Source organism: Chiloscyllium plagiosum, unplaced genomic scaffold (assembly GCF_037043375.1).
Source record: "Chiloscyllium plagiosum isolate Xiang-an unplaced genomic scaffold, Cpla_swu_hap1 HiC_scaffold_27, whole genome shotgun sequence".
Classification (NCBI taxonomy): domain Eukaryota; kingdom Metazoa; phylum Chordata; class Chondrichthyes; order Orectolobiformes; family Hemiscylliidae; genus Chiloscyllium; species Chiloscyllium plagiosum.
The window spans coordinates 47,900,733-47,910,542 of NW_028270165.1; the positions used below are offsets into that span (position 1 = coordinate 47,900,733).

A 9,810-nucleotide genomic window follows, 5' to 3' on the forward strand; every position below is an offset into this window, starting at 1 on the left:
TTTCAGTTTTTGTGATCTTCTGAATCCAGTTTTGATTGCTGGTATATTTACTCTCCTTGTCCCTTTCTATCATTCTCTGATGCTCATTTCCACATCACGACATTGCTCACCAGCCTTGATTTGGATTTGCCAGGCTAAATTGCCCAGAGTGTCCAGGGATGTGCGGGTTATTTGGGTTAGCCTTGGGAAATGCAGGGTTATAGGTTCATAGTAATAGAAGCAGGAGTCAGCCATTTGGCCCGTCCTGCCTGCTCTGCCATTCATTAAGATTATGGCTGATCTATCCATCATCTCAGCTCCTCCTCCCTGCTGTGTCCCAACCATCCTTAATTCCCCAATCATGCAGAAACCCATCTAATTGTGTCTTGAATATACTTAACGAAGCTGCCTTCTCTGCTTCCTTGGGCAGAGACTTCCATAGTTTCACTACTCTCCAGGAAAAGCAGTTCCTCATCATCTCTGTCCTAAATCTACTTTCCCTAATCTTGGAGCCTAGTCTCATCTACCAGCAGAAATGACTGGATAGGGTAGGGTTTCATCCCCACAGTGCAATGAATTCCCACTTTCCACCAAATCCCAGATATACTCACTCACTCACTCACTCAGTTGCTGTCTCACAAATGAAAGATTTCATTGTAACTTCTTCAGCTCTGAGTAAGGGCAAAACATTTTTGAGAGCTGCTCTGAAAGTCCAGTCTTCACAACAACACTTCTGCTTTCACTGAAGATGATTAAAGTCATACACCACAGAAACAGACCCTTTGGCCCAACTCATCCGTGCCAACTATATATCACAAACTAATCTAGTCCCATTTGCCAGCATTTGACGCATCCCTCTAAATCCTTCCTATTCAAGTACCCATCCACTGGCTTTTAAATGTTGTCATTGTACCAGCCTTACCACTTCCTCTGGCAGTTCGTTCTATACACGTTCCACCCTCTGTCTGAAAATATGTTGCCCCTCAGGTCCCTTTCCCTACTCACCTTAAACTTCTGCCTCTTTAGTTCTGGACTCCCTGACCATGGAGAAAAGACCTTGGGTATTCACCCTATCCATGACCCTTATAAACGTCTTTAAAGATTACCACTCAGCCTCTGATGCTCCAAAGAAAATATCTCCCTGGCCTATTCAGCCTCTTCCTACAGCTCAAACCCTCCAAATCTGGCAACAGCCTTCTAAATATTTTCTGACCCCTCTCAAAGTTTCATAACATCTTTCCTATATCAGAGAGACCAGAATTGAATGCAGTATTCCAAAAGTGGCCTAACCAATGTCCTGTACAGCCGGAAAATGATCTCCTAGTTCCTATACTGAATGCTCTGACCAATAAAGGAAAGCATACCAAACACCTTGTTCACTATACTGTCTATGAAGACTCCACCTTCAAGGAACTATGAACCTGGACTCCACGGTCTCTTTGTTCTGCGACACTCCCCTTAACTGTGTCAGTCCTGCCTGGATTGCTAAACCAAAATGCAACATCTCACATTTCTCTGAATTAAACCCCATCTGCCACTCCTTGGCCTGTCCGATCAATTCTAATTTATGCTAAACTCTCTTTCCTCTCTTATTCCCTCGAAGCTGAAAATCTTTGTCCCACATACTCTCCCTCCATTCTCTCATTGCTGAACCTAATCCCTGCTGTACCTCATCCTGAAGGGTCTGTTTCATGCTGATTAACAGGCCCACACTCAGGGTGATCTAATGGAAACATACAGAATACTGAATGGCCTGGACAGAGTAGACTTTCAGAGGATGTTTCCATTGGTAGGAAAGACTAGGACCGGAGGGCACAGCCTTCGAGAAAAGGGAAGGCGTTTTAGAACGCAGATAAGGAGATACTTCTTCAGTGAAAGAGTGGTGAATCTGTGGAATTCATTTCTACAGAAGGTTGTAGCGGCCAGGTCACTGAGGATATTTAAGACTGAGGTAGATAGGTTCCTGAGTATCATGGTGATGGAGAGTTCCAGGGAGAGCGCGGGAGAATGGGGTTGAGAAACCTATCAGCCACGATTGAATGGTATGAACAGACCTGATGGGCTGAATGGCCTAATTTCTGCTCCTATGTCTTGTGGTCTCTTGCTGTCCTGGCCACAGTGAGAGAATTGGGAGCAGGAGTTGGCCATTTGGTCTTTCGAGCCTGCACAAGCATTGAACAGATCATAACTGAATATGGATCTACTTACATCTAGGTGAATAGGCTGGAACGTTTTCACTGGAACTTAGGAGGTTGAGAGGTGACCTTATTGAGGCTTATAAAATCACGAGGGGCATAGATGAGGTCAATATCAGCTGTTGTTTCAAGAATAGGGAGCAGTCTTTTTAAGGTGAGGGTAGAAAAATTTTAAAAAGACATGAGGAGCACATTTTTCGTTTAAGAGCGTGGAGTGTGTGTCAAATGAATGCCCAGAGGAAGTAGTGAATGCAGGTACAGTAACAACATTTAAAATAAATTTGAATAAGGGCACGAATAGAAAAGTTTCAGAAGGATATGGGCCAAACATTGACAGGTGGGACTAGTTTAGTTTGTGAATATATTCAGCATGGACTAGTTGGACTGTCGGGTCTGTTTCTGTGCTGTACGACTCTGTAACTGTTCTATACTGGTCTTAAAACCATTTTCTTGCCTTCCCCCAAAACCATCCACTTCTTTGTTCATCAAAGTCAAATGAACTCAGCCTTGAATACATTCAATGACCGGCCTAACTGCTGAAAGACATCCACACTTCTGAACTCAATTCCTCTTGCTAATATATCACTTGCTTTGCTCATTGCTTGCTGCACCTGTCTGACAACTGGCAGTAACTGGTTTCGAAGGACGCTGAGGCCCCTTTGTCCATCCACACATCTTTCCTGATGAAGAGCTCGTGCCCGACTCTCCTCCTCAGTTGCTGCCTTACCTGCTGTGGTTTGCCAGCGCCACACTTTTGAACTCTATTCTCCAGCATCTCACTTTCGCCAGATCTCAATATATCACTACATAAACAATGCACCTCCTTTCTGTTTTTTATTTTACATACATCAAAGGCAATACCTTCACATTGTGGCACTCCGTTTGCAAAGTGAGACACAGACCTGGATCAACTTTTCCAGAGTCTGTCCCCTCCCTCGATTCACTCTTTCCTTTCAGTTGCTACAAATCAATAATTGAACCCCAGAATGAAAAGAAAATGGAAAACGTGGTGACAAAAACACTATTATACTCACAAATTTTAGACAGAGGAAGGAATTTATAGTCTGGGGTGAGGTTTAATCTTCTTTCAGTGACAAAAGAGTAGCATCAGCGGCTTCAGAGCTCACGGTCCAACTTCCTGAAGAAGGGCCTGTGCCCGAAACGTCGAATCTCCTGTTCCCTGGATGCTGCCTGACCTGCTGTGCTGTTCCAGCAATAAAGTTTCAACTTTGATCTCCAGCATCTGCAGACCTCACTTTCTCCTGACAAATTTTAGAGTTAATAATCACAAAATATCTGGTTATAGTCCAACAGGCTTATTTGGAAGCACGGGTTTTTGAGCGCTGCTCCTTCATCAGGTGGTTGTGGAGTATAACATGGTAACACAGAATTTATGATCTTCTGATCTTACACTCCACAACCGCCTGATGAAGGAGCCACGCTCCGAAAGCTAAGTGTTTCTAAACAAGCCGATTGGACTGTAACCTGGTGTTGTGTGATTTTTAACTTTGTACACCCCAGTCCAACACGGGCACCTCCAGATCATGACAAATTTCAAGTGTCCAAATGCGAATACGAGAGAAAAATGCCAACGCCATTTTTTTTACCGAAAAGTTTTTTTCCCCCTGTGCCTCGACGTTTTATTCCTTTTGCATTTTGTCTGGCTGCTCAACGTTCCTGCCTTTACGCCAGGGTAGAGGTATTCCAAAACTAGAGGGTACAGGTTTAGGGTGAGGAGGAAAGATTTGAAGAGATTCAAAAGACTCGGCATAGAACATTCACCCCCTACAGGGCGAAAGTGACGACTTTCAGATGCTGGAGATTAGGGTCGAGAGTGTGTGCTGAAAAAGCACAGCAGGTCAGGCAGCGTGTGAGGAGCAGGAGAATCGACGTTTCCGGCAAACCCCTTCATCAGGAAATAGCTATGTGGAATTGCAGAGCTGTAGCACAATCGAGTGGGTCTGGATGGGATGCTGTTGGGAAGGTCGGTCTGAATGGCCTGTAGGGATGATATGATTCCACTGCCTTAGCCACGCGTATATTGAGAAATGATTGCCCCAAGTCTGCTGTGGGAGGAGTGGGTTCGTTCGTGGGACACTGATACCAGTTCTGGGGAAGGTAGGATTGTGCTGTCTCTCTCTTCACACACTGCCCCCCACCTCGTCCATTTTCTCCCCACCCACTGCTCCCTGCCCATTCTCTCTCCTCACACTGCACCCCCATTCTCTCCCCATAACCCTCTGAAGCCCAGTACTTCTCTACCTCCCAACTTCTGTCCCCCTCTCCATTTGTCTCCCTTCTCCACCCCCACCAGCGCCCCTCCCCGTCCTTTCTGGTGCCTCAGCCCTCTTTGATCGCTTTATCAAGCCCTTTGAAGGAGAGAGAGAGAATAGGTGGTGACGATTCTACCTGGGAAACAGGGTGTGCGAGAATTGACTGATTTTTAAAATTGAGAATAGTTAAAATCATATATTCAGAAACGTTGTTAAAGTCTGGAAGAATGTTCTTTTAAAAACAAAACAAGCTGTAGAAATCTTTCCGAAACTTGCATTGATATATGCACAGTTAGGCCACAACCAAGGACAGGCTGTAAGAATGAATGAGTGAATAAAAGACAAGTCCCACCTCGCCCATGAGGAGAAAGTGAGAACTGCAGATGCTGGAGATCAGAATCGAGAGTGTGGTGTTGAAAAAGCACAGCAGGTCAGGCAGCATCCAAGGAGCAGGAGAATCAACGTTTCAGACATAAGCCCTTAACCTTGCCCTCTCCAGTGTGTGTTGTGAAACTGCTTAACTGCTTAATAATTTCTAGTGGCCGAGCAGAGGCTGATAACAAGTTTGGAACACACGAGAATGACCTCAGCTGAGACCTTGGATTCATGTCTCACTACAGGAGACCCAGCTACACAATACACACACAGACCCTCTCTCTCTCTCTCTCTCTCTCTCTCTCACGCACACACACACATACACACACACACATACACACACACACACACAAGCACTCACACGGTCGTGCAGACCCTCTCTGATAGGCAGGCTCTCTCTCAGACACACATTGATACACTCCTCACACTCACATCCATGCACACACCTTCTCACACAATTATACTCCATCACACGCGCACTTTACCCAGCATGCACACGCACACACACAGACGCTCTGTCTCATGCATGCACTCACACATAGAAGTCTTTGGGGTGAATTGCATTTGCAGGATTATATTTTTGGAAATAGAACCAGTCTGACTCAAGACTGGGATACAGAAAGACTAACCTCACAGCTCTCATGCGTTGTCTGACCTGAGGCGTCACCTCCCTTTATAAAACATTAAGTTACCTGGAGAATGTTACTAAAAATAAGTTCTGGGATTTACAGATTAATGAACCGAAATCTGCAACCCATTTTAAAAGATGAAAGACTTAACAGGTTTCTTCAATATATCATTTATGTTGCATGACACGATAATTTATTGCTATATATTCTGTGTCTTACCATCCTACTCAACAGCTACCTGATGAAGGAACAGCGCTCCAAAACCTAGTGCTTCCAAATAAACCTGTTGGACTATACCCTGGTGTTTGTGTCATTTTAAAACTTTGTTTCCAGTGAATACAGCCCACACCTCCCACTGTTGCCAGTAAACTTTGCAATGCCAATGAAACAATAAACCTGCAGTCCTGAAAAATTTACAATTTCGAACAATACTAGCTACTCATTCACTGCTCCTTCTGAGACACGACATTGGAAACTCGGTGCTGGTGGCTGAAAGAAATGAGAAGCTGTTGGATCTCACAGCTTTCAATGAGAGTTTAAGCCTGACAGTAAGTTCAGGTAACCTTTACTGCGACCCAACTTTGTTACAGCTTCAGATCTCCACATCGCAAGGCGGACAAAAAGTAGCTTTTCTTTAAAAAAAGCACCTCAAGCTCAAAGTGCACGCACTCACCCCCACTCCCCCCACCACACTTTCATTATTATTGGTCAGTTGAGCTGTCCCTTTGTAACTGGATCCTTCGTACAGCCGGGTAAAGCATGCAGCTGGGACGACTGAGTGAATCCTTTCCCGCAACGGCAGTTTCCATCACTGAAAAGGACATGAGAGAATCAGATGGGTTTTTGCCCTCTGAAAATGGTTTCATCCTTAGATTCTGAAGTCCAGACTACTGACCGAATCCCAATTCTGCCATCTGCCGCGACGGGATTCGAACCTGAGAGTCCCCAGAGCGGGGTTGTTAGCGGCGCTCGGCCATCGCTCCTTCCACCCCCCTGCGATGGCACGTGAACGCGCTGGTGCCTCCCCAGGTGGGAGGAGCAGGTGAAGCCCTTCCGGCACTGACAGCAGGTGAATGGCCTCTCTCCGGTGTGGACCCACTGGTGGGTCAGCAGTGCAGCTGACTGAGTGAACCCCCTCCCGTACATGGGGCACGTGAATGGCTTCTCTCCCTTGTGGACCCACTCGTGCGTCTCCAGATGGCTGATCCGACTGAAGCCCTTCCTGCACACCGAGCAGGTGAATGGCCTCTCCCCGCTGTGAATACGCCTGTGGGTTTCCAGCACGGATGGGGAAGGGAATCCTTTCCCTCAGTCCCCACATTTCCCCAGTTTCCCCATTGGGGGAGCTTTCCTTGTGTTGGTCTGGGTTTGAAATTCCAATCAGAACGGGGACATAGTCTATCCCCACCGTGAGGGGTGAGACTTTGATTCCCCCAAGCTGAGTAAATGGTGTGAAGCACTTTTCACAGTCAGTGCACTGAATCTCCCTCACTCGGTGTCTCAGTATTCTTCCTGCCGCACCAGTGTCCAAACTCTTTCAAGCAAACAAAAGCAACCATGTCTTCTTGATTGGAATGGCTGCTGATATTCAAGTCCCAGTGAATCAAGTGGCTCTGTCAGAAGTTGATGTATCATTTGTTTTCAGAATTCTTTCGGCACGTCTTCCTGCAAAAAAATACACAATAAATGATCATTGGCAGTACACTTAAACGAACATAACATAGGTGGCAGTTCCCGTAGTTTGCCAGATGCCTGCTGATCACATAATACCCAGCACACAGAAACCTGAAATCCCTCATGCAGCCAGATAGGCTGAGGTGTGTTTAGAGGAAAACTTCATTCAAATCTAATCTAATCTAATCTTCAACTAAATGCGTGTACACATATATATCAATATGCCAATCCTTTCAATGCGGCTCAGTTCCATGAGAAACTACACTTTTAATTGTGAACATGAGGAAAAAAGCAATCATTTTCCAGGGTGCAAACTACATACGTGCCAAACTGAGGGAATACACAAGGAAAATACCTAAAAGAGAGATAGAAAGTATTTGAGCACCTTTGCAGAATCTGCTCCCTCTCTGGATTCACTCCAGTTGCTACAAGTAAACCTCCCTGGGGGTCAGGCAGCCCTGCATCGGGAAGCACTGGCATGGTCAACTACGACCAGTTTACATGGAGAACACATCTCCACATTAAGCAGCCTCGAGGCAAACTTCCCTTCCTTCCACTTAAAGTTCAAGACCCCTCAAAGCGAAATTCCCCAGGTAAGGTTGGAAGAATTTCTTCCAGGTGTTCACTAATCATTTCTATGAGCACTTTGTTAAAGTTTGAATATTGCGAGTTTTGAAAATTAGTGATTCTGAGCGAAATCACAGTTCGAAAAACAGAATGTGGGAATTTAGACAGAGTTTATTTTTGCACATCGACGATATGTCTGTACAACAGCATATGACACGACAGCAGTGAAGATCTTTTGACCTCATTCTCAAACGTGCCTGCCACACGCCAGATGAAAAGCTGAATACTTCTCTGGAAAAACTGCCGAGCAATGCAGGAGAATGACACAACGCGTGCGTGTTGGGACCATAACCCAAAAGAAACAACATTCTCCCCTATTCATTCAACGTCGTCTTGAGTAGCTTTCCCGTATAACGGCGCTCTGTTCTGCACCTCGCCTTCTCATCCGCTTCCCAAAAAAGCTGCGTCTCTGAACTTGATTTGTGCAAAAATGGCCCATTTATTTTCTCAAAAAGCACCGTCGTGAAACGAGGTTGGACTGCCTGGAGAACGAATGGGGCAGAAAACAGGTAAGTGAAATGGTGTCGAGCCAGCAGAGCGAAGGTGGGCCGCATGGCGTCTATTCAGAGTGAAATCACAGTTAGACGAACAGAATGTGGGAAGTTAGAAATAGTTTATATTTACACAGCCTCCATACGTCTGCGGTCCAACCCTTCCATGCCGATCAGATATCCCACCCCAATCTAGTCCCGCCAGCCAGCACCCGGCCCATATCCCTCCAAACCCTTCCTATTCATATATCCATCCAAACGCCTCTTAAATGTTGCAATTGTACCAGCTTCCGCCACGTTCTCTGGCAGCTCATTCCATGCACGCACCACCCTCTGCGTGAAAAAGTTGCCCCTTAGGTCTCTTTTATATCTTTTCCCTCTCACCCGAAATCGATGCCCTCTAGTTCTTGACTCTCCGACCCCAGGGAAAAGACTTTGCCTATTTATCCTATCCATGCCCCTCATAATTTTGTAAACCTCCATAAAGTCACCCTTCAGCCTCCGACGTTCCAGAGAAAACATCTCCAGCCTGTTCAATGTCAACTATACTTCACTCTGAGCAAGACTCAGCTGGTTCAAGAGGTAGAGCGGGGCCGCAGGCAGCTTGTCGGTGTGGCTCGTTGGTCTAGGGGTATGATTCTCGCTTTGGGTCTTCGTCGACGCAGACGTGCGAGAGATCCCGGGTTCAAATCCCGGACGAGCCCGCGTTTCGTGGCTCGTGCAAAAGTGGCTGCCTTATTTTCTCAAAAAGCACCTTCGTTAAACGAGGTTGGGCTCCCTGGTGTACCAATGGGACAGAAAGCAGCGAAGTGAAATGATTGGCGATACCGTTGAATAGGTTGACGTCAGTGGTGCGGTGTTTGAGGGCTGTCAGCGATGAGGGTCGATTGGAAATTTGGGACAGCTCTCTTCGGAGAACAGAAGTTTCAAAATCTGGCCCGATTGAAGCTTTCCAAGTCATGCGACGTCGAGACAGAGAAAGTAATGTAGTCAAAATGCTCCCACGCCTGAAAGGATCGGCAGTGTTTTAAAGTCATGAGGAAAAGAACCAAAAGTGACATTAGGAAGAATGCTTTCGTACAGGGAGTGGTGGTTGGGGTCAGTAAATCCCTAACTGACACTGACAAAGAGGCAGATGCATTAGACGCAAACGGGAATTCGGTGGTCATGTTTAAAGTAACAATGTGCAGAATTACATGGAGAAGGCAAGAGAATGATACGAATAGAGACCCACGTTTACTTACTGTGTCGACCCAGCAGAGCGAAGCTGGGACGCATGGCGTCTATTCAGAGTGAAATCACAGTTTGACCAACAGAATGTGGGAAGTTAGAAAAAGTTTATATTTACACAGTCTCCATACGTCTGCGCAACACTATATAAGACGACAGCAGTGGAGATCTTTGACATCAGTCTCGAACGTGCATGCCACGCGCCCGACGAAAGGCTGAAAGGACCTGTGGAAGAGACACATGTTGCGTAGGAGCAGAGTGGCGCAGCGGGAGCGTGCTGGGCCCATAACCCAGAGGTCGATGGATCGAAACCATCCTCTGCTATTGTTCACTGTCT

The 9,810-nt window shown here is 46.1% G+C and overlaps 1 non-coding gene across 1 annotated transcript; it reads left to right on the plus strand.

Moving 5' to 3' along the window:
• Positions 1-8,857: 8,857 nt before the first annotated feature.
• trnap-ugg (transfer RNA proline (anticodon UGG)) lies at positions 8,858-8,947 on the plus strand. Its single transcript is given in 2 exon segments — positions 8,858-8,893; positions 8,912-8,947. It is a non-coding gene; the product is annotated as a tRNA-Pro (tRNA).
• Positions 8,948-9,810: the final 863 nt, after the last annotated feature.